The following is a 12,540-nucleotide window of genomic DNA, read 5'->3' as shown; positions in this document are numbered from 1 at the left end:
AGAAATGGCCTCCAATTTTGTCCAACAACAAATTTTAAAACGTTCGAAAGATAGTTATGAGATATGTTCAATCCAAATGAGAGCTCTATTTGGGTCTCAAGATCCGTTGGATATTGTTACCGAAGGATTTACAGAGCCCACAAAGGCACAAGAAGTTGCATACACTGTAAATGAGAAGCAAACTCTTAAAGAGAAAAGAATGAAGGATAAAAATGCATTATTCGTACACTGCTTGACTATTTGATATTTTTAATTTCGTTATTTTCAAGACTTCAAGAATTTGGTATTCATGTAATATTCATATATATGGAAATATGGAACGCAGCAATAGTTCCATGGTGTTAGCAAACTTAGCATATATGTCAACATTTTATGGCTACAGGCTGCAGCTCTAACCTGAAGGGTTCCGGGCAACCTTGTACGCACATTCTTTTAGGAAATTCTACTGGGAATGTGACATCCATGGGATAGTTCTTGGAAGTTTAAAAAAATGCAATGTATGAAATTTTTGTGCATTCTACGAAGAAAACTTTTCAGTTTTTCAAGAGTTTCTTTTATCAAAGTTATCTTTTTATTTCCTGATAATGTGTCTTTTTATTTTTTCAAGAGTAACTCGATGGTAATGAAGTATGATGAGTCTTATGTGCCTATATATAGGTTGATGCATTGTAATCTATTTTTTAAGAGAGTAAGAAAAGTTTTGATAAATTTTTTCCTTCAAATTGGTATCAGAGCTAGGTCACGACACATTCAGAATTTTCTAGAAATGGCCTCCAACTTTGTCTAACAACAAATTTCTAAACTTTCGAAAGATAATTATGGGATGTGTTCTATCCAAATTAGAGCCCTACTTGGGTCTCAAGTTCCGCTGGATATTGTTACCGACTGATTTATAAAGCCCACAGAGGCACAAGAAGCCGCATACACTGTAAATGAGAAGCGGAGTCTTAAAGAGCAAAAAATGAAGGATGAAAAAGCATTATTCGTACACTGCTTGACTATTTGATATTTTTAATTTCATTATTTTCAAGGCTTCAAGAATTTGGTATTCATGTAATATTCATAAATGGAAATATGGAATGCAACAATAGTTCCATGGTGTTAGCAAACTTAGCATATATGTCAACATTTTATGGTTGCAAGCTGCAACTCTGAGCCTGAGGGGTTCCAGGCAACCTTGTATACACATTCTTTTACGTAATTCTACCGGGAATGTGACATGTATGGGATAATTGTTGGAAGTTTAAACAAATCCAATGTATGAAACTTTTGTGCATTCTACGAAGAAAACTTTTCGACTTTTCAAGAGTTTTTTTTATCAAAATTATCTTTTTATTTCAATGGTCATGAAGTATGATGAGTCTTATGTGCCTATATATAGGTTGATCCATTGTAATATATTTTTAAGAGAGTAAGAAAAGTTTTGATAAATTTCTCCTTTCAAATTGGTAATAGAGCCAGGTCACGACACATTTAGAATTTTCTAGAAATGGCCTCCAACTTTGTCCAACAACAAATTTCAAAACTTTCGAAATATAATTATGGGATGTGTTCTATCCAAATGAGAGCCCTATTTGGGTCTCAAGATCTGCTGGATATTGTTGCCGACGGATTTACAGAGTCCACAGAGGCACAAGAAGTCGCATACACTGTAAATGAGAAGTGGACTCTTAAAAAGCAAAGAATGAAGGATAAAAAATGCATTATTCATATTCTACTAAGGGTTTGATGATGCTACCTTCGAAAAAGTTGCCAAAGCAACGACAAGTAAACAAGCATGGGAGATTCTTGCTTCTATTTTCAAAGGAGATGAACGGGTGAGATGAGTTCACCAGCAAACATTACAAGGCCAATGCTATACATGAAGGAAGGTGAAATGGTGTCTTATTATTTCTCACGATTGTTGGTGATTGTGAATAGTGTTAAAAGAAATAATGTGTAAATTGATGACATTCGAGTCATCGAAAGGTCCTTTGATCCCTTTCTCCTAAATTTGAACATGTAGTTGTAGCTATTGAAGAGTCTAATTTGAGGAGTTGATGGGTTCTCTCCAAGTACATGAGCAAAGGATGCAAAAGAGTGTTGATTATACCAAGCTAGAACAAGCACTAGAGTAAACAAGGACTCTAAATGATTGAGAAAAATCTAGCCCCAACCAAGGTCGTGGCAGAGGCAGGGGGCGTGGAAGTCGCCAACGACTAGACCAAAGTCAGCAGGAAAGTAGAAGCTCAAGAGGTCGAGATCGAGAACGAAAAGGCAATCGAGGAAGAGGAAGATCCACACATGGAAGTGGAAACACCAAGAAAGAACATCCAATACTACAATTGCAATAAGTTTGGACACTATGCCTCATATTGTTGGCACAAAGACAATGAACAGGCCAATGTTATAGAAATAACAAATGATGCTGGTAGTGACACCACCTTATTTCTCTCTCATAATAATTTAAGTTCACAATGTGAAACTTGGTACCTTGATTTCGGTGCAAGCAATCACTTGTGTGGAAAGAAAGAGCTATTTGAAGAATTCACCAAACAAGTTCATGGAAATGTGAACTTGAGAGATTCATCCAAACTCCAAGTTAAAGGCAAAGGGAAGATACAAATTTATCAAAAGAATACATCTCTAATGTTTATTATGTGTCAAATATGAAAAAAGTAATATTCTCAACGTTGTACAATTGCTCGAGAAGGGATACATCATACATATAGAGGACAATTCTCTCACTCTAAGAGATGGACGTTGAAGAAATATGACTCGTGTTCCAATGACCAACAATCGTATGTTCTAGCTGCATCTTATAAAAAAGTTCAAGAATTGCTTTTATGGAATCAAAGAAAGTGAGCCATAGAAGTGGCATCTTCGCTTTGGCCATCTATATTTCAACGGCCATAAGCTACTATCTTCATCAGGCATAGTGCATGGATTACCAATGATAGAGGCACCACGTTTGTGAAAGGTGCATACTTGGCAAGCAATCATGACAACCTTTTCCAAGTGGAAAGTCTTGGAGAGCAACAGAGCCATTGCAACTAGTTCACACCGACAGATGGGACCAATATAATTCATATCTTTTGGAGGTAATAAATATTTTATTACTTTCATTGATGATTTCAACAGAAAAATATGGATTTATTTTCTTAAAGAAAAGTACACTACTTTTTGTGTATTTAAGAATTTTAAGACTCTTGTTCATAATGAAAGTAGTCACAAGCTTGTAACTCTTTGCTCTGATTGAGGTGGTGAGTACCCCTCAAAAGAATTTAATGAGTATTGTAGGGAAAATAGCATAAAGCATCAGTTTATTACTGCTTACACATCACAGCAAAATGGAATTGCTGAAAGAAAGAATCGAACTATCCTCAATATAACTAGAACTATGCTCAAAGAGAAAGGACTGCCAAAAGGATTTTGGGCAGAGGTTGTGGTGTGCTTAGCTTATCTACTCCATAGATGTCTTACCAAAAGTGTCAAGAATATGACACCTCAAGAGGTGTGGAGTAGTTACAAACCAAGTGTCGCACAATTAAGAATTTTTGGGTGCGTTGCTTATTCCCAAGTTTCCAAAGCCAAGAGAAAGAAGTTTGATGATCATGGCGAGAAATGTATCTTCATTGGATATAGAACATAATGAAGAGTCAAAAGCATATAAACTCTACAATCTATGAACAAAAAAAGTACTAGTTAGTAGAGATATTATCTTCGATGAAGAAGGAGCACGGAGTCCAAATGATGAAGAGATTGCAAAAGAGAAGTACATGTTGGAGGAGCTAGAAGAAATCTCAACCAAAGTTCCACCAAGTACCATGTTCTCAACCCGCCACACCATCCGCAACACATTGGACCTCTCCACCTTCTATGGGAGATAGTAGTCATAGATCCTCCACAAATCAAAGTAGAGCCAAGATGAGAAGTCTTAGGGAAATCTATGAGAAAACAGAAGATTGAGAGACAAATCTTTTATGTCTATATATTGATCATGAGCCTCTCACATTCCAAGAGGCTATATAAGAAGATTGTTGGCAATTAGCGGTGCCGGAAGAGATCCATGCCTTTCAAAAGAAAATGGGAGTTGACAACACTCCCACCAAACCAAAAGGTTATTGGTGTCAAATGGGTGTACAAGATCAAACGTATTGCATAAGGTGAAGATGAATGGTACAAGGCGAGATTGATAGCTAAAGGTTACAAACATAAGTATGGCGTTGACTATGAAGAAGTTTTTGTGCCAGTTGCAATACTTGATACAGTGAGATTGTTGATTTCACTTGCTGCTCATCATAGATGGAAGATATACTAACTTGATGTCAAATCTACCTTCCTTAATGGCATCCTCGAAGAAGAAGTGTATATACAACAACCAGAATGCTTCATAAAGAATTGAGAAGAAAACAAGGTATATCGCTTAAAGAAAGCATTGTTTGGCTTAAAACAAGCACTAAGGACCTAGAATGCGCGTTATGATAGTTACCTTCATCAAAATGACTTTACCAAATGTCCATATGAACATGCAGTGTATACGAAGAAGAATTATTGTTGTAAATTTCTAATCATTTGCCTTTATATTGATGTTCTTTTATACACAAGAAATAGTGAGAAGATGATTGAGAAATTCAAGCAATCAATGTTTAAGGAGTACGACATGAGTGACAATGGGTTGATGTCCTACTTTCTTGGTATTGAAGTGAAGTAGCAACATGATGAAATTTTTATATGCCAAAAGAAGTACACAAGGGCATTTTAGAAAAATTCAAAATGGATGGTTGTGACCCTATAAATATTCCAGTTGCAACAGGTACAAAATTATCAAAAGAGTGAGATGGACAAGTCATTGAAATGACTCTTTATAGAAGTGTGGAAGTTTGAGATACTTGACTATCACAAGGTCTGATATTGTTTATGGAATTGGACTCGTGAGTCGATATATAGAGAAACCAATGTAGACTCATTCTTTAGATGCAAAAAAAAAAATACTGAGATACATCAAAGGAACCAAAAATTTTGATTTATTTTATGCTTATGGTGAAGAAAAAAAAATAGTTCGGTATTCAAATAGTGATTGGGGAAGTGATAAAGATGAGAGAAAAAGTATTATTGGTTATGTGTTCTATCTTAATTCAACAACATGAGTTGTAGCGTTGTTTACCTGTGAAGCAGAATATGTGGCAGCTTCCTCTACAATTTGTGAAGCTATATGGCTAAGGAATCTCTTGAAGGAATTAGAGTATCCACAAGAAGAACCAATAATAATTTATGTGCATAACAAATTAGCTATAAAGTTAGCAAAGAACCTAGTGCAACATGAGAGAAGCAAACACATTGATATGAGGTTTCATTTTCTTAGAGAGACCATGTGAAGCAAAAGACAATAGAGCTCCAATATTGTCACACCACTGAGCAAGTAGCATATATTTTTTACCTAGCCATTATCTGGTAAAACTTTCATGAGGCTAAGAGACATGCTCGGTATAATGACATTTAGATTTGAGGAGGCATGTTGGAAGTTTAAAAAAAATCCAATGTATGAAGACTTTTGTGCATTTTGCGAAAAAGAGTTTTCGGTTTTTCAAGAGTGCCTTTTAATTTACCAAAGTTGTCTTTGTATTTCCGATAATGTGTCCATTTACTTTTTCAAGAGTACCTTAATGGTCATCAAATACAATGAGTTATGTGCCTATATATAGGTTGATGCATTGTAATCTATTTTTTAAGAGAGTAAGAAAAATTTAGATAAATTTCTCCCTTCAACAATTGATTTCATAGATGGAAATGCTTTTGTTTTTCTCCAAAACTACAACATATATATATCCTTGCCGTCCAATGACTGGACAATTCAATAACATTACTACTCAAGGTCGAACAGATCCAAATCAAAACACGGGTACTTCAATTCATAACTCTACAATTAGAGTGGTCGATAATTCAGCTACAATCAATGGTTCAACTCCAAACATATCTAGAGAGGACATGGAAGGAATGAATACACCAGAACAATTTGTGTGTATTAATTAATCTTTCATGGACAGTTCCATGGATCGTGCTGGTTGGCATGAATGGAGTGGAAGTTTTGCATTGAACTCATTGTATTATGCAAAGAATGGGAATAGGGGGCTCGGATCAAACACTGTGTATAGAGTGACATGGCTTAGTTACCATGTGATTAATGAGATTCATGCTGCTAATTTCATGGTGTCTACCTTGTTGTATGGGAATAATTGGTTGTCTCTAACAGAAGTGCCTTACACCGATGACTTAATATGAACAACTTGTATCTTTTTGAGAATTGGAGTGACTCCTTGGATATTGTTGTTTGCTATTTCACTGTCGGTTACTATTTTTGGCTAAAGAAGTAATCACGATTTGATGTCAAAAGCTTGCCAAGTTAGAGATTGAGATTGTTGTAATATGGATTCAAACTACGTCAGAATTTATAAAATAAAATTGAGAAGTGAAAGTGATGTTTATTTTGGGGGTGGTGGGGAGATAATTAATTAAACAAACTTTGTAAAATCAGTGTAACGTGCGTAAATCATTCCTTACGCAAATCATGAGCCAAGATTTGGAGACTTTTTGATAACTTCCTTTGTTGAGTTTGGATAGTTGAATGGTCTATGGCTATTGCTTAGCCTGTTATTTGGTGTAGCTTTTGCTGATATTTTCTATAACAATCTCTAATGGTTGTATACGCACTACAAGAAATCAGGCATTTTTCAGTATTCAAAATTGTCGCAAATATTCACAATAATCGCTGCATTTGATCAATTTTTGCGATTTTTAATTCATTACATTTTCAACGAAATTAAAGTGCTATTTCTGACCAACTTCAGTGATATGCAAAAATCGTCACAAAAAGTACCTATTTCCAGCGATTTTAGTTTGTCACAAATGCATCAAAAATCGCTGGAAATACCGTTTTCAATTTATATTTAAATTGTTGAGAAAAGTCAATTGTGGTAATATTTATCGTTGCAAAAACTTAATAAATCGCTGCAAATAACTATATCTTTTTCCAACGATTATAAATTATCATCACTATTATATATTCCAAGCGGGTTATTTTCGCCGCAAAAGAGTATTTGCGGTGATATGTGAGCGCCGCAAATAACTTGAATAGTTTCACAAAAAAAAAAAAAAAACAAATTGCACAAAAATATAGATGAACTGTAATATTAGAGACCCTTATATTTAATATATGTATACATAACTGTAAGATATAATTAATTCACCTAAATAGTGCGGCAACCCCTCACAGTGATTGTTGTTTTAATACTACACACACACACACACACACACACACACACACATATATATGCATATCAATGAAATGAGAGATTTTGCTGGAAAATTATATAAGCTACCTATTTATTATTTATAAGCAAAAGCCAAGTTTTAAGGTATGAATTATTAAAGTTGAAACAAAAAGTCCTCATAACCAATTTTCAAAGCAATTTTTTTCCTCAAGTAATCACTATATATAGTGTGATTCCAAAGAGAATGAAGCTCATGGGCTTGATTATAGTCTTCTGTACCAATGCTAGATTAGATCAACTAACATACCTTATCCAGAAGTATTTCCAGAAAATGTTCAGGACGTAAAATAATATTCTTAAAATTGATTGTCGTTCTCTGCAAAATGAGAAGAAAACAATGTCTTAGACTGTCAACTAATTTAATTGAGCAACAATTTAAGGCATAAGATTTAATGAGAAACTGAAATAGTTATGGTTATACACCAATTTTAAAGGTTTTCATTTTAGATTACAGTAGAACCAAGGTACAGGCAGAAGTGCAAGGATCCTAAAGAGACCTAACACTTCATGAGAGGTGCAAGGATCCTGTGATATACAACCTCCTACCACACTTCCTCGTCATAAATATTGCATAGGACTTATGCAAAAGAAGGGTTTGCATCATCCTTTCCTGATTAAACTACTCAAAAAATGATAGCTACTTAGTTGTCATGTATATTGTGGAAGACTGTACAATAAGCTATCAACAATTAACATTAGTGCAAAATACATGTTACCTCAGAAACTTGACAGTTGCTTACATACGACTTCCAAGGTTAAGGTTCCAATACAATGCCACCATGCTTAAGACTGCAATGCAGGACAAAAGCATTTCACAAGGGAGACTACCAAAAAATAATCTACTCTCACAATAAAATTGAATAAGTTTGAAAGATAAATTCTTATATCCTACTGATCCCGCAACCACTTGAGCGCCTCTGCATATCTCTACAAGGGAGACTACCAAGTGTATTTACCGAATGCATCCAATTTCAACTGTGGTACTTCAACAGCTTGTGTAGACCAGAAATCGATAATCATCATCAACTAAACTTGGTTTCAACAAAAGAAACCCAACTTTGCAAGAAGACTGCATGTCTTCAAATGTGTATACACACACTCACACAATGACATAAGCTAGGGTCCTCATCATAAAAAAATATATAAAAAAAAAAAAAGAGGTAGTTGTTGGCGTTTTTGTTTTATAGGCATAATTTGGTGACACTTGATTTGTCAGGCATTCATAAATGGACTATTTGAATAATCTGTTGCCTAGTTAAAATGGTGGAAGTTGGCTTGTCAAAACAGTTTGAGGCACAAGACACTCAACCAGGTACAAGAATGTGAGAAACATTCTAGCTTTTTTTTTTTGTTTTTATCACCAACCAAATGTAGCTAAAAGACAAAGATCATTGGGTGAAATAAAAATAAATAAGAATCTGATTTTGGGACAAAATAAAGTGGCTTCATTGTAGCTTTTTGCTTGGACATGATGATATACAGCTGATCTTTTTCATGATCACAAGGAATAATATTCATGCAAACATTACAACTGATCTTTTTATTGCAAAAGAATGCAATGAAGCTCCAGAATCGTCGGTATAATTTTTAAGCTCAACCACACAATGAGAACACCAACACTAACCTTTCCCCATAGTAACAACAACAATTGTTACTACTAATATTGGATATGATATTCAAGAAGCAGCAGAAAATCCAAATTATCATAGCATAATGGATATGCAAAAGAAATTGTGAAACGGGGCCTAAAACTCATTTACCTCCCATTGAAAATATCAAATTCATTTTCTAGCTAATACAAGGCTTTGGATGCCATATATTTGACCCCACATACCAACGATGAATTTATCATCTCCTAAGAGTTTAGATTTTTTGGAGTTTAAATTTTTTAGATAAGTATAATTTAACTCAAAGAATGAAATTATATCATGAGATTTTTCGGAATTAATTCCAAATCATGCTTGCTCTCTACTTGTTTTTCCCCTTTGAAGTCCTTAAGCCAGTGCATTGCCTTCGTGCTTGCTCTCATTTATTTTCTAGCCGATCCTCACTGGTTATTTTAAATGTTTTCATATGATGCCATTTGTACTAACTGTAGATAGCAAAGCTCCTCTGTTGTTATAACAATATACTTAATGAAAAGAATGATCTAGGTCATGATAGTTTATATCTCAAAGTTGTTGATGGAAATACTGTTTTCCAGGCAAACAAACACTATCAATAGCACCCACCAAGAATGCTTGGAGAGACTACAAGTTAGTCAATATACAAATTGAAACAAAATCCTAACTTCATGTTCATAACCCAAATCCATTAAAGTAGCAATCCAATTCTAATTACCTCCATCACAAAGCACCTCACAACTCTAAGCCACCAACACAGACAACAAAGACACAAAATAATATTCTTTATTACACACTTTTGTAGCACAAAATAGAGAGATGAGAGAGAGAGAGGCGGTGGAGGAGACATGACCTAGCGACGAGGACGAAGAACATGGTAGTTATGGTGGCAGAGCAGGACCGAGGAGTCGTAGAGATGAGAGAGAGACCAGGCGGTGCTCGGCGCCATGGAGTGCTTCTTGAGAGATGTAGCCGAGAGAGAAATAGAAAGACTTTTGCCCTCGAGCTGCTAGGCTAGGCGTGGAGGAAAAGTGGACTCCGACAGAGGACTAGCGATAGCTTTGAGGTGTGAGTGGTGGAGAATGGCGCCCCTAGTGGCGACGATTTCCAGAGAAATATGAGAGAGAGAGAGAGAGAGAGAGAGAGAGAGAGGCGATTCTAGATTCAGGGAAATGAAAATTTTTGGCGTGGGGGTTGGTGGGGAAGGAGGGGGTGGACGTTGAGGTGAGGTGGCTGTGGCGTGGTAGGGTCGTTAGCGACGGGCTATGTGTGGCGGCGTGGGTTGAGGGAGAAAAGGGATTGGGGAGACAGAGGGGGGAGGGGAGTGGAGGTAAAAGAAGAGGGGGAATGCGGGCATTTTAATTTTAGTATCGTTTACGGCGATATTAACTCGCCGTAAAAGCTACATTCTTTGCAGCAAAAGACAAACGGATCATTCACGACGATATAACAATTGTTGGAGCTACTCATTTCCGGCGATTAAAAGATATTTTGGGCGCTTTTATTCGACAAAAATAACATTTAATTCGCCGAAAAATATTCTATTGTGGCAATTTTCATATTCGTCACAAAGAAAATTTGCCACAGTCAAAAATTTCATTTGTGACAACAAAAAAATTGCCGCAAAAAGTTCAAAAGTCGTCGCGAATAAGTGAACAGTAAACTCACCAACAACATTTCCATTTCATTGCTAGGGATTTTAGCGGCGACCCAAAAATCGCGGTAAATAATGACTATTTGCAGTAGTTTTTTTTGCGACAATCTTAAAATTGCTAGAAAAGACCTGATTTTTTGTAGTGACGTACGCATGGAAATATATAATATATTTTCCCCATTATACTTTGTAATAGGGCTGGGCTCCGACTCCGACGGAGTCGGAGTGCTCGTTTTTTACCTTCGACTCCGACAAGAGTCGGAGTCCGACTCCTATCGGAGGTCGGAGCTCGACGTGCGCTCGACGTGGCGCTTGAGCGGAACTCTTTCAGAGAGGTTCGCTCGACTTTCACTCGACATGTCACTCGAGCGAACCTCTCTGGAAGAGGTTTGCTCGACTTCCGCTCGACATGTCGCTCGAGCAGAACTCTTCCAGTGAGGTTTGCTCGACTTTCGCTCGACATGTCGCTCGAGCAGAACTCTTCCAGAGAGGTTCGCTCGACTTCCGCTCGACATGTCGCTTGAGTCAATGTTCAATATAACGTGTGCTCGACTTGCGCTCGATACCTCGCTCAAGCGCAAGTGTACAGTAAAAAAAATTTTGGAGTCGGAATCAGAGCTTCTTGGAGCTCCGACTCTGACTCCAACTCCGAATAGATATTCGGAGCTACTCTGAATTCCGACTCCGAATTTCGATGACTCCGACGAAGTCGGAGTCAGAGTCGGAGCAAAAGTTGGACGGAGTCAGAATTTTTGAAATTTTGCACACCCCTACTTTGTAATTTGCTCATGGATTTCTTAAGGAAGTTTTACCAAAAAGAGAAAAAACAACCATAAAAGGTGTTCTAAGTTGTTTTCCCAACCACCAAGGTCCTTTGGATCAATTGACATCACCTTTTTTTTTTTTTTTTAATTAAGGAACCACTTGTATTCATACTATAAAATATTCATTACAATGCTTGTCTTTCTCTAAGCAACTAGTCATAAAATCTGGACTCTCTTCTATCCACACTTTCTTAGAGTCTAAGTATAGAGCTGCTTTTGCCAAGTATGTGGTACTATATTTTTCTCTCTATTACAAACCTCACATGCCAATCAGTTTTATCATAAAGGAAATTCTTTATTTCTTGTATAATGTTCCCATAGTATGAAAGGTCTTCATTATCGTTATTAACTGCATTGATAATAACATGTGTGTCCCTTCTAAGATCACATTGGTAAAGTTCAAATCTCTGCATAATTTCGTTGTTCTCCATAAAGCATAGCTATATGCTATGGTTGGTTGATGAACATTTCTTCTTCGGTCACACATTACAACCATCACTTCCCATTTCTCATCTCCAACGATGATTCATGTTCTCATCTTCTGGTTCTTTGATCCAAAGCTGCGTCCCAATTGGCCTTCACGAAATTCTCTATTGGCTTTCTCCATCGCTGACCATTACTCTTTGTATTTGCTAATCTTTTGGGGCTCTTCAAGGACTATTGGGCTAACTAAAATTCTTGCATCCTTCCTTTGTTGATCTAATCACTCTACAGGGACTCTGGAGTTTTTTTATAAAAAATAAACTCATTCCTTCCAATCCACAAACCCCTCATTATTGTAGTTGTTTCTTCCCCTTCTCAATTATTTAGCTTCACCCTTAGCTTCTCCCATAGATTAAGCAAGTCTTCTTCTGCAATTTTCCCTTTCTAAACTGGATTCATGGCCACTGCCCATACATCATTAACTGCAGGACATTGCCATAAGACATGCATCACAGACTCATCTTTTTGGAGGCAGGTAGGGCAGTGAGTATTTAAAAAAAAAAATTGTTGAACAAATTCTTTCTTGTAGCAAGCAGGTCATTCCCTGCTTTCCATAAGAAAATCTTCACTTTCTTAGAAACATTCAGGCCCCAAAGGTCCTCACATCTACAGTCCATCTCACACTCCCCTAAGGATTCACCTTGTAT

At 36.5% G+C, this 12,540-nt stretch overlaps 1 long non-coding RNA gene and 1 pseudogene across 1 annotated transcript; one reads left to right on the top strand and one right to left on the bottom strand.

The window, feature by feature from the left end:
• Positions 1 to 1,132: 1,132 nt before the first annotated feature.
• LOC121260222 lies at positions 1,133 to 6,261 on the top strand (annotated as a pseudogene).
• Positions 6,262 to 7,520: 1,259 nt separating this feature from the next.
• LOC121260412 lies at positions 7,521 to 8,296 on the bottom strand. Its single transcript, XR_005939714.1, has 3 exons — positions 8,203 to 8,296; positions 8,027 to 8,099; positions 7,521 to 7,626 (listed from the first exon to the last, which is right to left on the bottom strand). It is a non-coding gene; the product is annotated as an uncharacterized LOC121260412 (long non-coding RNA).
• Positions 8,297 to 12,540: the final 4,244 nt, after the last annotated feature.

This window comes from Juglans microcarpa x Juglans regia, chromosome 4D, assembly GCF_004785595.1.
Source record: "Juglans microcarpa x Juglans regia isolate MS1-56 chromosome 4D, Jm3101_v1.0, whole genome shotgun sequence".
In the NCBI taxonomy this organism is placed as follows: Eukaryota; Viridiplantae; Streptophyta; class Magnoliopsida; order Fagales; family Juglandaceae; genus Juglans; species Juglans microcarpa x Juglans regia.
This window is presented reverse-complemented; position numbering and strand designations above follow the sequence as displayed.